The following is a 20,939-nucleotide window of genomic DNA, read 5'->3' as shown; positions in this document are numbered from 1 at the left end:
ATAATTATGTAGGACTGTAAGAACCCATGATAATACAAGCTCATCTTCCTCTGTTGCCATGTAAATGAGTACAGATTAAACTGCTCTAACTCTTTAGAACATGGGGGAGAGTAGAGTTTAATGGGATAAAATTACTCTACATCCATTCCTCTATAGTAATTGGAAAAATCCACAGAGCATAAATTAAGCTGCCTCTGTGGTATAAGTAGTTCGGCCATGGCTCTAGTCCAATCCATTTTTTATACTCTTACATTTCTGTCCAAAGCAAACAGATTATGAGTTCAGGATGAGAGTAAAGGTGGTGAGTTGAGTATCACAGAGCCATATAGTAGAAAAAAAAATCAGAGGTCATCTGATCTAACCTGGACATAGTCAATAATGCCTCTACAATATAATCAACAAGTCCTATTTCAGTCAATTCTTGAAGACCAGGAGAGAGGGAAAAATCACTATCTCTCAAGGTAGCTCATTGCTTTTTTTGCACAGCTCTAATTATTTCAAAATTATTGTTTACATAAACACAAAATTTGCCTCTCTGAAACCTCCAACCATCATTTCTAGTTGTGCCTTATGGAGACAACTATAACAAGTCTAATCTTCTTCCACATGAGAATCTTTCAAATTGTTCAAGAGATTATCTTGTTTATTTTAAGTTTACTCTCCAGGTGAAACATTTTTAATTTCTTAAAATGGTCCTTGATTGGCATGATCTTCAGGCTTTCCACCAAAATTAACATGATTTTCTCTCTGTTTTCTAATTTATCAATGCTTTTACCTCAGCCATCTCATCCAGAACTGAACCATTTCAGGAGAAAGTTCAGGGAGGAGCAATAGAAGAGTATGTTTTAGTTCTTTCACAAACACAATTCTGACTATACCTTAATTAATGAAGAATGAGACTTTTTCATGAACAAGACATTATTATACTAAATATATTATGCTTGCATCACAATGTGAATTCAATCAGGTACAAGGGAACCACACTCACTTTCAGCACTTGAACAGTCAGAGCACTGCAGTCATGCTATACAATGCAGTCATCTCTGAGGAAGCCATACTGGTTACATTTAAATGAGAAATCAGGAGACTCACATTAAAAAGAATGTAAAATAATTTATATAGGAATTCAATCCGACAAATTAATTGAGCACTTATTCTATATGAAGCACTAGTTTGGTATTTGAGATGCTAAATGATAAAGTTGTGCCATAATCTCTGCCTTCTGGGAACTAAAAGTCTGGGAGGAGGAATGAGATTATATAGACATATATATATCTACAAAGGCATATTTTTAATTTATCTACATTGATATTTATATATCTATATAATTATATATTATACATATATATGTATGCATATATATAGTGTGTATATATGTGCGTGTGTGTGTGTATATATACCTATATATGTGGAGCTCAAAAATCTAATGGAAGAGATAACATGTAAACAGTTATGTATGAACAAGATATATACAAATTAATTTGAAAATAATAAATCAAGGGAAGGCAACACAATTAAAGAGATCAACAAGGCTTCTTTCACAAGGTGAAATTTTAGTTTTCACTTAAAGGAAATTGAAGAAGCCAGAAGGTAAAAATGAAGAGAGAATTCCACACATGGGGGACATTCAAAGACAATACCTAGCGTCAGGAGATGAAGTGTCTTGTGTGGACAGTAGTAAGGAGGCTAGTGTCACTGGACTGGCATGTATATGAAATGAGTCAAATATAAGAGGACTGAAAATGTAGAGGGGAGTGAGGGTCAGGTTATAATGGTTTTGAACCTATGTGAGTGGATTTTGTATTTGATCCTGAAGATGATAGGAACCCACTGTAATTTATTTAGTTGGGTGTAATGTTGTCAAACCTGTTCCTTAGGAAGATCATGTTTCTTTTAAGGAATATCATATCTGACAGCTGAGTGATGGACGAATTATAGTGGGGAGAGAATAGAATCAAGAAGGCCAGCCAGTAGGATACCGCAATTGTACAGGTATAAGACTCACATCAAATGATAGCACTGTCAGAGGAGAGAAGGAGTCATATACAAAAAATATTATGAAAGTAAAATCAACAAGACTTAGCAACAAATTTGATAAGGGTGTGAAATAGAATAAGGAGTTAAGGATAACCCTTAGATTATGATTCAGAGTGATTAGGAGGATAGTGATAGCCTTGACAATAATAAGATAATTTTGAAGAGGGGACATTTTTAGGGAATAGGTAATAAGATTTGTTTTAGATATACTGAGTTTAAGATATCTATGAGAATCGCAGTTCAGTGTGACCAAGAGGCAATTGAAGTACAAGACTAGTAGTCAGTAGTGAGGATAGGGTTAGATAAATAGATTTGAGAAGCCTGGACACAGAAATGTTAATTGAATTCATGAGATCTGGTGAGATCACCTAGTGAATGTTATAGAGTGGGAAGAGAATTGGGTCCACAACAGAGTCTTTGGGACACCCATGATTAGCAGCCAAGACACAGATATGAATACACAGTAAAGGAGACAGAAAGAATGTTATATAGTAGGAGAAAAACAAAGAGAAAGATGTATCATACAAAAAAAATCTAGAAAGAAGAAAGCATCAAAGATAAGTGAATGATAGATAGTGAAGAAAGCAGAAGAGAGGTCAAGAAGGATGAAGATTAAGAAAATTAGATTGGCATTAAAGTAACTTTTGGGATTTTGAAGTAACTGAAGTTTTTATTAGCCATGTGACTTTAAGAATGTCAACCAACCTGTCTGTGTCCTGCCTTCATTATTAACAAAATGGAGATAATGTGAGTTATAGAATTATTATGAAGGTTAAATTAAGTAATATTTACAAAAGTGCTTGACAAAGTAAAAGCACTAAACATGCATAATGTGTTACTTTTCTTTCCTACACCTCTGAAAGTACACAGAAAATTATTCTGTACACAACAGGTCAGTGATAAAAGCCTATTGAATGAACGCTGAATATCATCATCACAATCTTTTCTTTTTTCAAAGCATTTTACAACTTTCAGAGAACTCAGACAAGAAATATGTTCCTTGCTCTCATGGAAAGCACAGAATGAAGGAACAAGCATCATGTTCTTTATCTGGAGAACTATCATCCCCCAGCAGATGGAAGCCTCAAGGATCTAAAGATTCCTTTCATTTTATGACATTGAGCACCCACTCATCCTCTGCAACCCACTGGAATATCAATATGCCTCCTGTTGTTCAACTTCAGTTACTTCTGGTCACTTGATTATGCTTGATGGCTCATAGAAAACATGATTTTGATGGCATGTTTAAGGACAATAATTACCTCTTCTTAAGCCTCTTTGAATGACATTCAGTAGGGGACTTGCATAAATTGTGTTTAGAAGACAGTAAGAGTGTTCATTGAATAAAAGAGTTTGAAGGTAGAATATAGGAAATTATAACTCCTAGAAAGTCTACTATTAGAACTGGTTCTATAGATTTGAAAGTCGTTTACATACTATTCCAATTTGAGACAAACAGAATAAGTATACCCCTATTTAAAATGATGAGAGTTGGTTTTGTTGAACTTCCCTACTTCTTGTCCATAGGAAAAGGACTTTGAAAACTTTAACATTTGACAAGTGGATCAATGATTTGGTATATTTTCATATCTATGATAGTTACAATTTGATACTCTTATTAGTGATAGCCTTTGTTAAAAATGAACAGTTCCTTGAATTGATTTCAAAAGAACAGAAAATAGCTCCTGTAATTTTACTCTGGACTTATCTTTCCACTTGCACATGGATGGGTTTTATGGATATATTGCATTCTTAATAAAAAGTTTAAAAATATGTATCATTAAGCATATAAATAAATTCGAGAGAATTTTTTTTCTTCCCTGAAACTGATGAATGTATATAGCCCAAGGTGGATTACAGGGCTTTGAATTTCAGGTTGGATTCTTTAAAAGTAAGCTTTTATTGATACCTTCTATTTCTTAAATCATGATAGTCATTCCACATATACTTCCCTTTCTCCCAAAGAGCCATTCTATATAGCATATAATATTTTTAGAGAGGGAAAACATCAGGACAACTGCTGAATATATTTAAAAATTCTAAAAACATGTGCAATATGCAACACCTATAGATTCTCTATCTCCAGGAAGGACTGGATTTGGAATCTCTTTATTCTAGATCTGCCTGAACTTTCAATTTTGTTACATTTACTTTTAGTTTTTTGGTACGTAGTTCTTTCCATTTACACTATTGCAGCTACTTTGTAACTTATTTTCATGATTTACAACATTCATGCCACAACATTTTTTTTTTACAACACAGTAATATTCCATTATATTTATGTACCACAATTTGTTGAGTCATTCTCCAATTGCTGAATGCAAAAAGACTGAATAGAATCTGCTTTAAAAGATCACAACAATAATATTACAAAGAGTATACACTATGAACAGATGGGATTTATCACAGGAATGTTAGGGTGTTTGAATATAAGGAAACTAATTAACAGACTTGATTGATTATATAAATAATAAAAGTTTAAAAAATCATGATTATCTCAATACATGCAACAAAAAAAAAAAGAAATATTTTGGGTTAAGTAAGTTTAATAGTTGCAGGTTACAAAATAAACCCAGAAAAATCATCTGCTTTTCTATATTTTACTAACAAATTCCAATAGCAAGAGACAGAAAGAGAAATCACATTTAAAACTACAGTAGACACTGTAAAATATCTGAGTCAACCTGCAAAAACAAACTCAAGGACTACATGAACACAATTAAAAACACTTTTCCCACAAATAAAGTCAGATCTATATAAGTGGAAAAACATCAGTTGCTTGTGGATAGGCCTAGATAATATAATAAAAATGACAATTCTACCTAAAATAATTTACTTATTCAGTGTCATACCAATCAAACTACTATATAGTTATTTTCGAGAGCTAGAACAAATAATATTAAAATTCATCAAGAAGAACAAAATGTCCATAATATCAAAGGAACTAATGAAAAGTAATGCCAGAGAAGGCAGCCCAGCACTACCAGATTTCAAATTGTATTATAAAGCAGCAATTATCAAAACTACTTGATACTGGCTACAAAACAGAGGGGTAGACCTGTGGAATAGGTTAGGTACTCAAGACACAGTAGTCAATGAATATAGCAATCTACTGTTTGATAAACCCAAGTGCCCCAGTTTCTGGGATAAGAACTCACTGTCTGACAAAATTGCTGGGAAAACTGGATAACAATATGGCAGAAATTAGGCATAGATAAATTCCTGACACCATTCACAAGAATAAAGTCCAAATGGTTACATGATTTAGGTACAAAAATTGATGGGAAAAAAATGCTCTAAATCACTATTGATTAATTAGAGATGTGCAAATCAAACCAATTCTGAGGTACCATATCACACATATAAGATTGGCTAACATGACAAAACAGCAAGATGATAAATGTTGGAGAAGATATAGGAGTTTTCGTTTTGGTATCTCAGAAAGTGATCAGTGAATTCTTTCAATTTCCATTTTGTTCTTTGGATCTAGGAAATCAGGCAGTATTTTTTTGCAATTTCTTGAAATATAATGACTGGATTTTTGGTTTTTTCTTTCGATCATGCCCTAAATTATCTCTTCTCTGCCTATTCTCCAATCTGTTTTTTTTCCATGAGATATTTTGCACTTTCTCCTAGGTTATTTTTCATTTTTAACTATTTTATTGTATCTTGATATCTCATGGAGACATTAACTTTTACTTACCCAAATATGATTTGTAAGGAATTAACTTCTTTGCTGAGATTTTTGTGCTTCCTTTTCCATTTTCATCTTTTCTGCTTATTAAAGATTTCTTCTTTATAGTGATTATTTTTTTTTACCATTAGGCCAATTTTTTAAGATGCTATTTTCTTTAGTTCTTTTGTACCTCTCACACCAAACCCTTCTTTTTTGTTATAATTTTTCTTGCAGCACTCTCATTTATTTCCCACTTTTTCCTCAATCACTTTTATTGATTTCTTTAACTATTCCAGGAATTCCTGTTGTACTTGGTACCAATTAGCGTTTGTCTTGGAAGCTTTTTTTGAAGCTGTTTTCAAATTGCTATCATCTTCTTAGTTTATGTCTTGGTCTTCATTGCAATGTTATAACTTGTTTGCATATTATTTTCTTATTGATTGCTCATTTTTCCAGCCTATTTCTTGATTTTGAACTTTATGTTAAAGTTGGGTTCTTCTCACTTTGGAGTAAGAAGGCACTGTTACAAACTTTAGGTTTGCATGTTGCTGTTTTCAGAGCTAGTTCTTGACTTGTGTAAGGTTTTCATGCTTCTGAGGTATTGTGATCCTTAAAGACTTTTTATTAGTTCATTATTTGTCTGCACTCTGGCCTTTAAGTAGGATCCTTGGGCCCCTGCAACCACAAGCTCTAGTGCTTTTTTTGCTTTGGAGAAATATCCAGGTTTCTTGTTCTTTTGTGACTTTTCCCCAGGGCTCCTCTCTTTCCTGGACCCAAAATTGGAAGTGGGAAATAGAGTTACCAATTAGTGCTACCTGTACCCCATGTCAGCAAAGGATCAAAGGATCCCCAGTAATCTCTTTCTGACCCATTGTCTAATCTACTTTGAGATGAGAGCTCCTTTTTAACCTCTGTTGGTGTTTTTGCATGTGTGGGCTCAGATTGACCTCTACCTTGGTGTCATAAACATCTCCTCCTAATTTCCTAAGTCATTTCTTTTGTTTTTTTAGGCAGGAAAATATTTCAGCCTGATCAATTTTGGCTTTGCCACTCCATACTCTGATGTGAGGCATTATTTAAAGTTTATATATTTTTTTTTGTGGCAGTAGGTGAGGGCATCTGGATTGTCTCTAATATGCCACCTTTGCTCCACCTCCTCTCCTATCAACAGCATTTTAAATAGTCTTCAAAGGGCAATTTTTACCAGAAATTATTTCTTCCTTCCTTGTAATTATAGTTTTATTTAATTCAAATTGTTTCTTTGTTCACTTTTACCATACAATAATTTTATTAAACATGTAGGTAAAACAGATAAAGCAGCTTAAACTTAGATGTTTACAATAAATTTTATCATATGGAGGGATAGAGAGAGAGACAAATTTGTTGTTGTTTTCCAATCATTTCTGACTTTTCATGCCCCCATTTGGTGTTTTCTTGGCAACAGTACTGGAATGGTTTGTCGTTTCCTTCTCCAATTCACTTTACAGATGAGAAAACTGAGATCAAGTTTAAGTGACTTGCCCAGAGTCACACAATGAGTCTCTTCTTGATTCCAGACTCAGCATTCTATTCTCTGTATCCTCTAGCTGCCTAGATAGATATTTACATAAATATAAAGAAAGAAAGAAAGAAAAAAATAAAGAAAGAAAGAAGGATGGAAGGAAGGAAGGAAGGAAGGAAGGAAGGAAGGAAGGAAGGAAGGAAGGAAGAAAGAAAGAAAGAAAGAAAGAAAGAAAGAAAGAAAGAAAGAAAGAAAGAAAGAAAGAAAGAAAGAAAGAAAGAAAGAAATATTCATCAAGAGCTTTCTTTGTCCCAGGCATAGTGCTAAATTTTGGGTAAATAAAATATAAGGAAGCAACACAGTGTTAAATTTTATTGGGAGAAAACAATATACAAAGCACATTTAGAATGGAAGAGGAAACAAGGAACGTGCATATGGAAATGGCCTAGAACTATGGTAAGGCCATAGATCTGGGTAAGCAGACGCAAAACCTCACCTGTCAGAGTCTAGGGTGATTCCATGGGGCCAAGTCCAAGGTTCTCATGATGATGAAGTAGCAATATAAAGGAATAGCTTTTCCAGGCCAGTCCATAGGAAACTTGATGATGCACCTTAGCCACAAATCAATAATTACCCACTAAACTTTTTTTGTTAGAATTATTACACCAAAAAAAAATGGAATGAAAAGGAACTATCAATCCCTTGGTGTGTCCATTGTAGAAGCAGAGCAATGAGAAACTAAAGGAGGTAGGAAAGAAATGAGTAAAAGAAAACTATCTACTTTTTGGCCAAGTGACTTCTGAGACCAGGAAATAATCAAGGCTTGGCATAAATTATTGATGGATAAAGATTGCTACAGTAGAGTGTGTAATAAATATGAATTAATGAAACTGTAGGATTTGAATCCTCTCTCTGATACTAGGCAAGTGCCTAGTGCCTTAGACAAGTCACTTAACTTTATTAAACCTCCATTAAATCATTTTCAAAATGAGAACAATAATTCATGCAGTATTTTCTTCAAAGATTTTTTTGTAAATAAAGGATTTTTTAAACATTAAAGTGCAATAGAAAAGTGAATTATTGTTATGCAGGCCTCTAGAAGTATAAGGTACCAATCATAACATGAAGACAGTAATGGAGTTGAGATATATTCTGTTGTTTAAGCAGGACAGGGACTTTCAAAATGAAATATTATTTGTGACAGGAAGAAAAATTTGAACAAAACTGCCTTAGGTTGATTATATTTTACAAAGGAGAGTGTAAAATGTATTCTTCCCTTTAATGTTACAGTAAAAAATGATTATTGAACTAGTGCTAGATAAATTACAAGCAAATGAATGAGGTAATATTAAACTTATCTCTTGCTATGCAGATAAAATCCATTACCTAAAACTGTATGTAAGGCAAAAATCCACATAATGAAAAAAGGATGTTATTATTTGCCTTTTTCACATGGAAAAACTGGAGGTCACATAAGAGAAACTTCTTTTTCAAATTCAAACAGCTTATAAACAGGACACCCAGGACATACATTCGGATTCCAAATCAGTGTTTTAATCTCTAAACTCACCACTTATAGACAAAAATACTACAAATTCAAACACTGACCCTAAGTAAAGTGCATAGCTTCTCATCTGTGTGGTTCTCACTTGCTCCAGCAATAACGTTTGATATTTCTTATCATTCCATTCACTTAAAGAGGGAAATGATAACATAATAATGGACCTCTGTCTTCCTCTCCACTGCAATACACAAATACACACAGAGTTGCTTCCTTTCTATACAGATATGCATAAACAATAAACATTTCAGTTCAGTTTTAGTTAATATCACTTGCTTAAATGAGAAAAAAATACATAGAGCTGTTGAGGTGATGAGATCAGGGAAGCATAGTAAACCAGTCTTATGTTGCCAGAGACTGAAGGAGATCAAATAAAAATGACAAAGGTAAAAAGTGGAGGGCTACTTAACTTGTGAATCTCCATAGAATCTTCTGCTTCATCTGATTCTGAAACAATTTGGATGTTCTTCAGAAACACTCACAATGTAGCAACTTTGGTTTCAATGTGGGCTCAGAAAACCTTTCATGTTGCTTATCTTTAAAGGAAACCCATCTTCTTTTTTTAAATTACTCTCTGAATTCCATTTGAGCTTATATTGTGATGCTGACTAACAAGGGGATATATAAATAATAACACACTGACCCTTTAGAGAAAAGTCAATATAAATTATTTGTTGTTGTTTAATTGATTAGTTATATCCAACTCTTTCTAATTTCATTTGGGGTTTCTTGACAGAAATACTGGACTCGCTTGCCATTTCCTTTTTAAACTCATTTTACAGATGATACTGTTTACTGATACAAACAGGGGTAAGTGACTTGCCCAGGTTCACACAGCTAGTATGGTGAGGCCAGATGTGAATGTAAGTCCTTTTGGCTCCAGGACCTGTACTATGTTCAGTGTGCCACTTAGCTGTCCTAAGAATAAATTATTATTGTTCATTAAAATGGAAACTTATGTAGAAATATTATAGCATAGCATACATAAACTGATAGGGTTTTATTATCATCACGGACAAATATATTTAAATTGTATATTCAATATTATTTTCTAATTGCATCACAATATGATGCTTCAAGTTTTAGGGATGCTTCTGTATTTTTGCAGAATCTGCCAGTGAAATATGCTTTCTAGCTGCTCCTGTCAGGCTTGGAGGATGAACCACTACCATACTGAATGCCTGCCATGAGAGGACAGGGCTAAATAATTACAGAATACCTTAAAATTAGATAAGACATAAAGCAATTTTTTTGTTTTTTTTTATTTTTTTGAGTTGGAGAATAAAGTCAAAAATCATGGAACTCATGATATAGCATGTGATACTGTGTAAAGCACAATATTAAGGTTATTGCTACATGACAGTTAAAAATCCAAAACACACCAAAGAAATAACAGAAATAGTTACGACGTACATTAGGACACTGAGATATATAGCTGTTGTTTCCATTTCTTAAACTAAAATCACGAGTATTTCAGTGTGGTATTTATTTAAATAATGAGATGAAAGAAGCCCGAACTTCACTCTGAACAAGTCATTTAGCCATTTTCAGACTCTGTTTTTCCCTCTGTACAGGATATAATGGTATTTGTAGTAGATAATTTGATGTGAATTGTGATTTTATGAAAAAAAAATGAAAATCTGCACATGAAAGAATTTTACATTGAGGTACTATATAGATGCCAGTGATTATTGAAAGGAGTTATTATCATTCTCTCAGTTTGGAAAAGTTTAAGAGACTTGGTTTTCAGGAACGATTTGAATTCTAAGAGACAAGACACAATGCTGGGATGATACTGTGTGATTTCTGAAAAATAATGCAATTTCATAGCCAGTAAAACAGCTAAATTTCCTACTTCAGCACAGACAGGAAGGAGAAGGATTAAGATCCATTATCTTCTTGGCATATTGACTAGGAAAGCAATAGTGGGATGAAATTTTACATAATGGTAAAGAGGTGTTAATTTAAAAGCATACTTATCTTTATGGACCGGTAGGTTGAATTACTTCCTTCAGTGTACCATTGACAATGATTTTTTAAAACATTCAAATTGTCTGTTTTTACATGTTCTATTTAGACTTTAGAGAACTTGAAGAGTTAAGTATTGTTAGAGCATGAATAGAGAAACACATGCTCTCTCTCTCTCTCTCTCTCTCTCTCTCTCTCTCTCTCTCTCTCTCTCTCTCTCCCCCCCCCCACTCTATCATTGTCTGTCTCTATTGCTATCTCTGTGTATGTCTTTCACTCTATTTCTCTCTTTGTCTCTGTTTCTCTGTCTCTGTGTTTTTGTCTATGCATGTCTCTTTGTGTGTTTCTCTCTAGATCTCTCCCTTTCTCATTTTCTCTGTCTGTCTCTATCTCTCTCTGTGTCTTTTTGCATCTCTCTCTGCCTGTCTCTGTCTCTAACTTTCTCTGTCTCTTTGTCTTTCTCTTTTTCCTTCCTTCAGAAGTAGGTTTTTTTTTTTTCAAACACTTCCTACTTCTTTAAATTTGATTTACCTTGATCCCATTTGGTATAAACTGAATACTTATTTATTTCACGAAACATAAATAACCTAGAAGATGCTTCACCATTTAAATTGCACTTAAATTCAGTGTTAAGAGGCATATGTAGCAAGTAATTGCAAAATGCTTCCATGATAATGTATTTCCTGGGGGAGACCAAGATAAATAGGTACTGAAATCTTTTATATTTCTTTAATACCAGAGCAGCATCCCAACTTGCTTTTGGTCTCTCTTTTAAATGTTTAGAAAAATAAGCAAATAGATACCATTTTTCTTTTCCATAAATTACTAGGGGAGGCAACAAGACATAGTAAATAAAAGACTGGCATTGCAGTGAGGAATACCAGAGTTCCAATACCAGTGAGCAATTCACTTAAACTCAGTACTCCAAAGAAAAAAAACCTAAGGCTATAAATGAAGAAAGATTTTCATTTCACACCAGTGGAGAGCTTGAGTTCAGTGTGGTAACATATATACACATACATTTAGGTATATAGGCATAATGACAAATGATATTTTTAATGGAAGGTGCATTATATCTTTCTGGGCATCTAAAATATTGATTCAGATTTTCTTCTTTCTACATTCCTTTAAACTACATCTGACCAAGGATTTTTTTTTCACTGTATACTTATTATGGATCTTAACTTGTTTCATTACTGTTCATGTGTTATTGTCATTAATGAAATAAAAAATTCAGTCAAAGTGAAGAAGAATTTATAAAGCACTTACAATCCACAAGACACTACTAAATGCTGAGGATCCAAAGGTAAAAATAAATAGTCCCTAACCTCAAGAATGCAGATGTTTTTGTAAGTATATACGTATATATTTGCATGCATACATACACATACATATGTATATATATACACATACATACATACGATTCATATGCAGAATATATTTGTATTTATGTATGTGGCCAAAAAAACATGTAAAGTAAATACAGTCTAAGTTCAGGAGACAGCATAGAAATCGATAAATACTGTAAGGATTAGAAAATTCCTCCAAAAAGCTTCAAAATTGATATACCTGAAATACAGATCTGATTATGTCACTTTCTAAGAAGCTACAGAAGCTTCATTGTCCCCTTCATCTGCATTTGTTTTTCTGTCATTTAAAACCCCTCACAATCTGACTCTGAGCTTTCTTTCTAGAAAAAAATAAAAGCTCTTAACCATTTTCTGTATCATGGACCACTCTGGAAATCTGGAAAAAAGCAAACAAACCTATGGATCCTTACTCGGGATGGCTTTTAAATGCATAAAACAAAATGCTTTAAATTATGCAGAAAACCTTGAAATATACATTGAAGCACAACTATAGAAATATTTTACATTCATGACTAATTTTCAGAGTTCAAGTTGATAACTTCTGTTCTCAAAAGATTCCAAATAGTGTCCCCTCAGATACATTCCACTCCATCCCAGCTGGTTTATTTGTTGTTCCCACCTATACCACATTCCATTTCTTGCCGCATATTTCTCTACAAAGTGTCCTCCATATTCAGAATGTTCTTCATCTTCACCTCTACATTTTGAAATCTCAAAATACTCCTCAAAGCTCAACTCTAATTTTACCCTCTATATGAAACCATTTCTAAATTCCCAAATTCTTAGTGTATATCTGTCCACTCCCCCAAATTGATTTGTGTATACTCAAATATAGTTGGTTTTTACTTATCTTTGCATATGCTGTCCTTCTGTGCTTAGTAGAAGGAAGATATTTGAGGGCAAATACTATTTTTTGCTTTGCTTCTCCAGCATGTAGCTGACAGGGGTGGGAAACCTGTGGTCTTGAGGCCACATGTGACCCTCGAGATCCTCAAGGCAGTCCTTTGATTGAATCCAAAGGGCTGCATTTGAGGACCTAGAAGGTCACATGTGGCCTCAAGGCTGCAGGTTCTTCACCCCTGTTGGCATTTAGTAGATGCTTAATAAATGCATATTCAAGGAGAGATGGAAGGAAGGAAGGAAGGAAGGAAGGAAGGAAGGAAGGAAGGAAGGAAGGAAGGAAGGAAGGAAGGAATAAAATCATTGAATGAAGGCCTAGAGTAGGAGGTAGCACCTGAGATAAAGATCAGGCTTTGCAAAGGCATAAAAAAAGGGAAAGAATAAATGTCTTTTAGAGTGAAGAACAAACATGTCAATGTGGTTGGAACACAGAGTGTGGGTGTGGGTGCGGGTGTAGGAATAATGTAAATTGCGGAAAGTACACTTAATACAAATCATGAAAGTCTTCATCTGTGTAGCAGAAGAGGTTGTGTGTTACCTCAAGTGCAAAAAGGAACCACAGAAATTTCAGCAGTACCATAGTCTTTTGCTGTGAAGTTTAGATTAGAGGAAATGAGAACAGGTATTAGGGATTAGTTACCAATTGTCTAACTGATGTGATATTTATGCCCTCCTTTGAATATTTTCTGACCTTAGGTATGAAAAGAAAAAATTATGGTGACATTTTTTTAAATTTAATAAGACCCTCCAGAGATAAGAATTTAGCCATTTTTGGCCATTTATACACAGTCTGGCACCTATATATATATAAGATTTTGTTAAAGGCCTTTGAGTGACAAAAATAGTGCAAGGTTTGTGTACAAAAACCCAGGGTATTTCACTTCCATAGAGGTGGTTCTGTCATATACATTAATTACCTTATTAATTGTAATTTAAAGCACAGTTCTAACATGCTGAGATATCAGGTTTTTCAAGCCTACAATAGATTAGAGACAGCAGTTTAGAAGTATGGAAAAGAGAACGGATGATGAAATGCTGACTGATCACATGGGAATGGGAGTTGATGGTTGAACAGTGCAGAGCATACTTTGTAGGGAAGGAAGCAGGCCGGTATTCCTAAATATCCCTTGAAGAAAATCTTTATGGCTCTGGGTAAAATAAAGTCCTTAATAATTATTTTGAGCCCTCCAAATTTCAAATTTCCAGCTTTCATTAAGGTGAAATGATTTTCCATTATTTTGTTGAAAGGAGCCACGAAATTGGACTTCTGTCCAAGAAAGTTTCCTGAGCATTGGATGATCTCCAGCTCCCATATACCTATTCTAGTGAAAATCTGAGATTTGTACCAAACTAAATCACTATCCAGAAATCCAATGAAAAACTATAGTGACTTCTTATACAGTATAACTGCACAAAACAGTCTTCCAGAAACTTTTGAATTATACGAAAGGGATTTATATGAAAGCCAAAACCAGCACAAGAGGACAAACTGATAGCCTTTTGTTGAGACCAGAGAAAGGCAAAAAGTACGAGGCACTGAAATGTTGTGTCTGGAATCAACAAATGAAGAGAAGTATTCCAACAAAGTCCCGTTGTGGTCAGGAACTCTGATGTGGTCAGTAATCTACAGCAGAAAACTTGGAAGTCAGTAAGAGGGTTTACAATTCATATGGCACTACAACACTGCAGCAAAGAGAGCTCAGGTACTAAGGGTCTTAGCATTCTGTCCTGAGACTTCATAGGAAGTAAAAAAGATCCTGGGCTCCTAAATAAAAAGATGCAGATGGATTTATCCCCAAAAGGTGGAGGAATCCAGGTCACTGAAACCAAGGTGATACAGAGTGAGAGCAGGAAAGGAGAAACAAGCAGAACAACAGAAGGCCTATGGTGAATCACATCACTACCTCATGACATAGAAAGGCTACAAAAGTGCAAAAAAAATAAAAAAGGAAAAAATGGAAATTAATGTGTGAATTTGTTTTGTTTGTGCATATTTACATGAAATCCTTCCTCATTTTTTCTAAATTTACCAGGGAAGGACAGGTCACAAGGGAGGGAATTTAGCGGTAATGATTCTAAAAGAAAAAAAAAGGCCTTTGTAACATTTTTTAAATATCCAGAAGAGGACAGAAGGAAAAAAAAAGCAAATATAAACAGAAGTTTAGAAAGCAGCACAGGGAATTTACCCTATATGTATTTTTTTAAATGACAATAACAATTCTTTATTATATAGAACTATCTTTGTGTATTCTGCAGTTTATACTGGAATGCTCATTTTTTTGCTATTTAAATGCAGAATAAAATTTTTAAAAGAAAGAAAATATGGAAATATATGATATTTATAACAGTTATTTTAATTCATTTTGAGACTTTAAAAGGTAAGCTTCAGTTAATTTAGGGATCCACTCACATAGAACCTCTCATTTCTCTGATAATATTATATAGATAAGATATTATTGCATTTAATTAAGGACAGTGTCTCCCATCATTTCACTCAGGCCTGTCACTGTAACTGCTTCCTACTTTTGTGACTTTCAGGCATTATTATTTCAGAAACACATTTCAACATCAGCAGTCCTCTCAATGTAACTAAAGGAAATGCCCCTTAACCATGACATGAGTCAACCAAAATTTGTAATTTGTTGAGTGACCAAATGACTCCCCCATTATATCACGTATTATAAGTGAAAACCAGAGTTTGAATCAATCCTCACAATTCAAAATTTAATCATCATTCCTCCCTTTCTTTATTTGATAGCAAGATTTAAAATGTACTTTTAGTCCACCAAAAAGTGCCCACTGTTGCCTAAATCTAAACCTAGGTCTTAGTTGTTTTTTAACTGACTTTGATTAAATCACTTCACCTCTCAGTTCTTTCATTGCTCTCTTCCACAAATTGGGCTAGTAATACATGTCCTTTTTAGTTTACAAGATGTTCTCAGGATAAAAAGAGATAATGGTTTAGGCAAGCAATTAAAAAAAAATAAAAGTTACAACAGTATTATAGCTTCATAAAAAATAGACTGTGGAATTTTAGGATAAAATAGATAACTTTCAGTAGACTTCTAAAATAAAATAGCTTTTCATGCCTCTGTGGAGTTTCCAATAAGTGTTTCTTCTTCTCCCCCTTCCACCTCCAAAATAAAAAAAGACTGTGTCCTAGCTTTCAGATAACAGCTACAAACATGGTTTTCTAACCTTTTTGTTCGGAGTAGCTATGCTTTTCCAGTATTCCAGATTCAAAGTGAGACCGAAACACAAAATCTGTGCTCACTCCAAAACAATGATTGAGAGAATTTAGTAAGAATTCATTAACAAGGTGACACCATGATGGCAAATGTAAATGATAGAGGGCTGTGAGAAATCAGGCAGTGTTGGTGGAACTATTAATGAATATTACCATTCTGGGAGGAAATTTGAAATTGGGCAGAACAGTTTATGAAAGAATGAATGCCCAGGGTTAGGTCTATCAATAAAAGAGATCAACAAAAGAGGCTAGAACACTGTTAGGCCCATAAGCACAATATATCAACAAAGGAGAAAAAGTTTCTTTATGTAAAAAGTTCCTTTATATATAAAATATTTATTGGAGCCTTTTTTTTTTGTGGTAGCAAAGACATTAGAAACAAAGAGAATGTCCATCAATTTAAGTACTGAGTTATGGTATGAGAATAGGGTGTCATTATAATTGAGGTCCTAGTTATTCTTCAATTAATTGGCTTCAACTAATTTTTCTTTAATTATTTGACATTTAACTAAATTGACCTTTTAACTAAATAGGGCAGCTGGGTGGCACAGCAGATAGAGTGGTGGACCTGTACTTGAAAGATTCACCTTTGGGAATTCAAATTTGGCCTCAGACACTTACTAGCTGTGGAACACTGGTCAAGTCACTTAATCAAGTTTGTCTTAGGCTCCTCAACAGTAAAATGAGTTAGAGCAGGAAATGAGAAACCATCCAGCATCTTGCCAAGAAAACCCCAAACAGGGTCATGAAGAGTCTGAAATGACTGAAAAATGACTGAATAGCAATAATTAAATTGACCTTGGCTTAATGCCGTTGTGTTTCATTTCCCCCATCCACAAACTGGGGAAAAGAATAACTCCCCTATGTAGTCCAGAAGATTGTTTTGAGAATAAAATGAGATAATGGTTGTGCTATAAAAAGTATATTATTTTAGTTTATTATAATATATATATAATATTATATTATACTATAAAGTATATTATAATATAAAATATATTATTTCAAAAAAGATATAAAAAGACATATATAAAGTGATATAGAGTGAATAAAGCAAAATGAGAACAACTTCCTCTATCACATTAATAACACAAAATACATAATTTTGTAGACTTTCATAAACATATGAAAAATGGATTGAAAAAAACCAGGAAAACAATTTATATTCTATGAATAACATACTGAAAACAAATAACTTTGAAGGTTACAAGATCTATGATTAATAGAGTGAGAGAAGAGAAAAGAGGTGAGGGGACAGAAAAGGAGAAGAAAAAGGAGGGTAGAAGAGAGGAGAGAAGCAGAGGACAAAGGAGAAGAGAGAAAGAGGAAGGGGGAAGGAAAATGAATGGGAACGGAAAGGAGAAGAGAAAAGTGAGGGGAGGAAGGAATGAAAAGTAGAGAAGAGAGGTGATGGGATGGCAGGGAGATATAGAAAATCACATCCTGTGTATATACTGTGAAGCAAAAGACATCATAAACTCCTCAAACCAAATGAGGATAGTGAGTGGTTGTATAAATACTTGCAGCAACCTAGAAAATATTAAGATTAAGAAGATAATGTATTTTTCCTCCAAGAGTTCCAACAGTGACTTAACAGGCATTTTCTTACCACCCACTATGTAAAAGGTAGTATGTGAGGGATATGATGGAATAGGAAAAAAGAAAAGGAACAGAAACTATCCTTAAGGAAATTCTAATGCAATTGAGGAGATAAATATAATTTGCTATAATATGAAATAGAATGTGATAAGTGAATTGTAACAGCATGAGTAATCTGTTATGAAAAAAAGTAAAGAGGGAGAGAAATTAGTTTGTGCTTGATGGATCAACAAAAAATCCATTATGGTAATGGTAAGTGAAGTGAAGTTTAGAAAATGAATAAGAATTCAACAGACTGAGATAAAGAAAAGGACAATGGAGGATAGGGCATCATATAAACTCTAGGTATGTTTACAAGAATGATTAAATGTCTATGAGATATCTATCAAAGTTTTCCATTTATTCTATCATCTATCTTTGCGTGTATTCATGAAAATTTAAGATATTATCAGTAAAGTGATCAGAATAGAGATTTTTGCTTAATTTTAAGTTAAAAAATTGGTGTTAAACTACAAGAATGTATTCCTTTATCAAGACATAAATATTCTGACATCATAGGAATAAAGACAAAACTTGAACACTTAGGCAGTGATCAAAGTAAAATGAAACCTATCCTTCATATAGGGGTAGGAAATTTAAAGTAATGAAAATTAAAACATAAAATTCCCATGAACAATAATGGAAATGTTACATTAACTGCATACAGGCCATAATTAATGTTGATCTTCTCATTGTCAAAGCTGATTACCTAAACAATTATAGTCTCCCTGATTTAAATATTTTTCCACAGATAATATTCTACACGGAGTGGTTGGCAGATTATTATGGTTTGGCCTCCTAAAATATACATGTTCCCTCAGGGAAGATTTATTGGCAAGCTAGCAAAAGCACCTTTGAAGATTATATAAATATTGCATGAAGACAACTGGATGTTTTGCAAAGATGAGATCAAGAAGATGTGAATCTGTAATTCTGTTCATTCTCTGCATGTGTTAAGCCATACCTGCGTTCATTACCTTCTGGTGCTAGCTGCAACTGACGCTGTTGGTGGGCCTTTTAGCTGAAAATAGAAGGGGTAGGGGAGGGAGTAGGGGGAAATGTGATTCCTTTACTTCTTCCCTATTTCCCACTACAGAAATAAGAGAATTTTTTTTTAAATTATGCGTTTGCTAATGAATGCATTATCTATTTTTTTTCTCACTGGGAAAGTTGTTTATTAAATCCCCTGATTACTAGCCACACATTATTATTTGTCTGACTTCACTTTTTTGATACGGACTTGGCTTTACTGGTACATATAAGTTCAGCCAAGCTTGAGAAGGACAAGGTGTCTGTTTCCTTCTTATCCAAGGATACTAAGTTTTATGTAGGATCTTAACTTTGAGGGCTGAAAGAGAACTTTGAGAATATTTTATCCAACATTCTCATTCTGAGGAAAAGAAATTATGTAAAGAGAGTTTAAGAGATTTGCCTGAAGAAAGACAAATACTAAATAGAAGTTATGGAATGCAAATTAATATTCTCAGATTCCAAAACCACATATTTTTATTTCAATTTATTCTCCAAGGTTAACACAGAAAATGAGTTTCTTCTTTTTAAAACTTAGTACAATGTTCTTCTTTAATTTTACAGTGAATACTGTAAAAGGAGGGAGAAATTAAAAACTTGTTTTGTCAAATAGAAAAAAAGTACCTGGGAAGAAATCATAGCTGAAGAATTTATACAGAATTAAATATATAAATAGCCAATAGAATATAAAACCATATCCTTCATATGGAAAAGATTTTTGGTTTCTTACTTTGAGATTGTTAGGCCTATATAAACCTAATATTTTTTCATTGGGAAAATTCTATTTATTATTATAATTGTTTTTATTTCTGGTTATTTTCTCACTGAAAATTCACTTGGCTTAATTACAAGCTCCATGTAAAATTTCCAAAGTTTGAATCCTTGTGAAACTGAATTCCTTACCTTGGAGTTTGATGACCAGCAGACAATCACAGTAAGGAGGCTCAGGGTTATCCTTTTCCTTCTCCTCCTCCTCAAGTGTTCATATAGTGCCTACTATGTATGAGACATTCTACTAAGTGGCTGAAAACTGAGTTATGACACTTCTCATGTCCATCTCACTGGACATCAGAGTTTGAAAGGAATTTAAAAGTCATCTAATCCAACTAGTATATTAAACATGTTCCTTTAACATGGTTACTATCTATTGAAATGCTTACAAAGAGTCAAAATTAATAAACATGTATAAAGCTCCTACTATGTGCCAGACACTTTGCAAAATCCTACAGGTACAAAGAAAGTCACAAGATAGTTCCTATCTGCAAAGAACATTCAATCTAATGATGGGGGAAAAATTAAACAACTGAGTGGTCTATGCTTGAGGTTAGAATCAAAGGTAACATGGAGACATTACTGACTAATTTTTGGATCTGACCAAGAAATGAGGCCCAAATCTAATGAACTCTTCTGTCATCAAGCCCAAACCCATTCATTTGTCATATTAATAATAGCATTATTAATTAGAGAAATATTATGAAACAAGTTCCCAGAATTTATGTAATTCTATAGCAATTCCCTCAATCTCTCAATTTAGTAACTTTGGCAAATAAGGAAATGAGGCAAGTTCAGTGTCATTTACTCATAATGAAGCTAATGTGGACTTTTCATGCTTAAGGCTTCCTTTCCTAGTTGTTTTTAACTATCCCATTAATAACATGTTCTAGTATTTAGCTTGGGATAAAAATCAAACTCATAATTTGGTGTCTGTAGATTGCATTTTCTTCCTTCTTTTGAAAGGGAGGAAAACATTTACCTTTGCCCAATTCTGGGGCTCATCTCAAGACTTCTACAGTCTCTGAAAGACCACTGATAGCGATTTACTAAAAACTTCTGGTAATTATTTCAGTAACATGAAATGAGATGGCATGAGTGTCATAACTTGAAATTACTAAAAACAATTAGTTACTGTGTAACTATTTCTCCAACTATTTGGGGCATCAGTTCACTGTTATACAGGGAAAAATATCTTATTTTCTTTATAAAACAGAAGTAAAATAAGAGTTGAATAATTTTAG

Source organism: Notamacropus eugenii, chromosome 4 (assembly GCF_028372415.1).
Source record: "Notamacropus eugenii isolate mMacEug1 chromosome 4, mMacEug1.pri_v2, whole genome shotgun sequence".
Taxonomy (NCBI): domain Eukaryota; kingdom Metazoa; phylum Chordata; class Mammalia; order Diprotodontia; family Macropodidae; genus Notamacropus; species Notamacropus eugenii.
Note: the sequence above shows the minus strand (reverse complement) of the source record.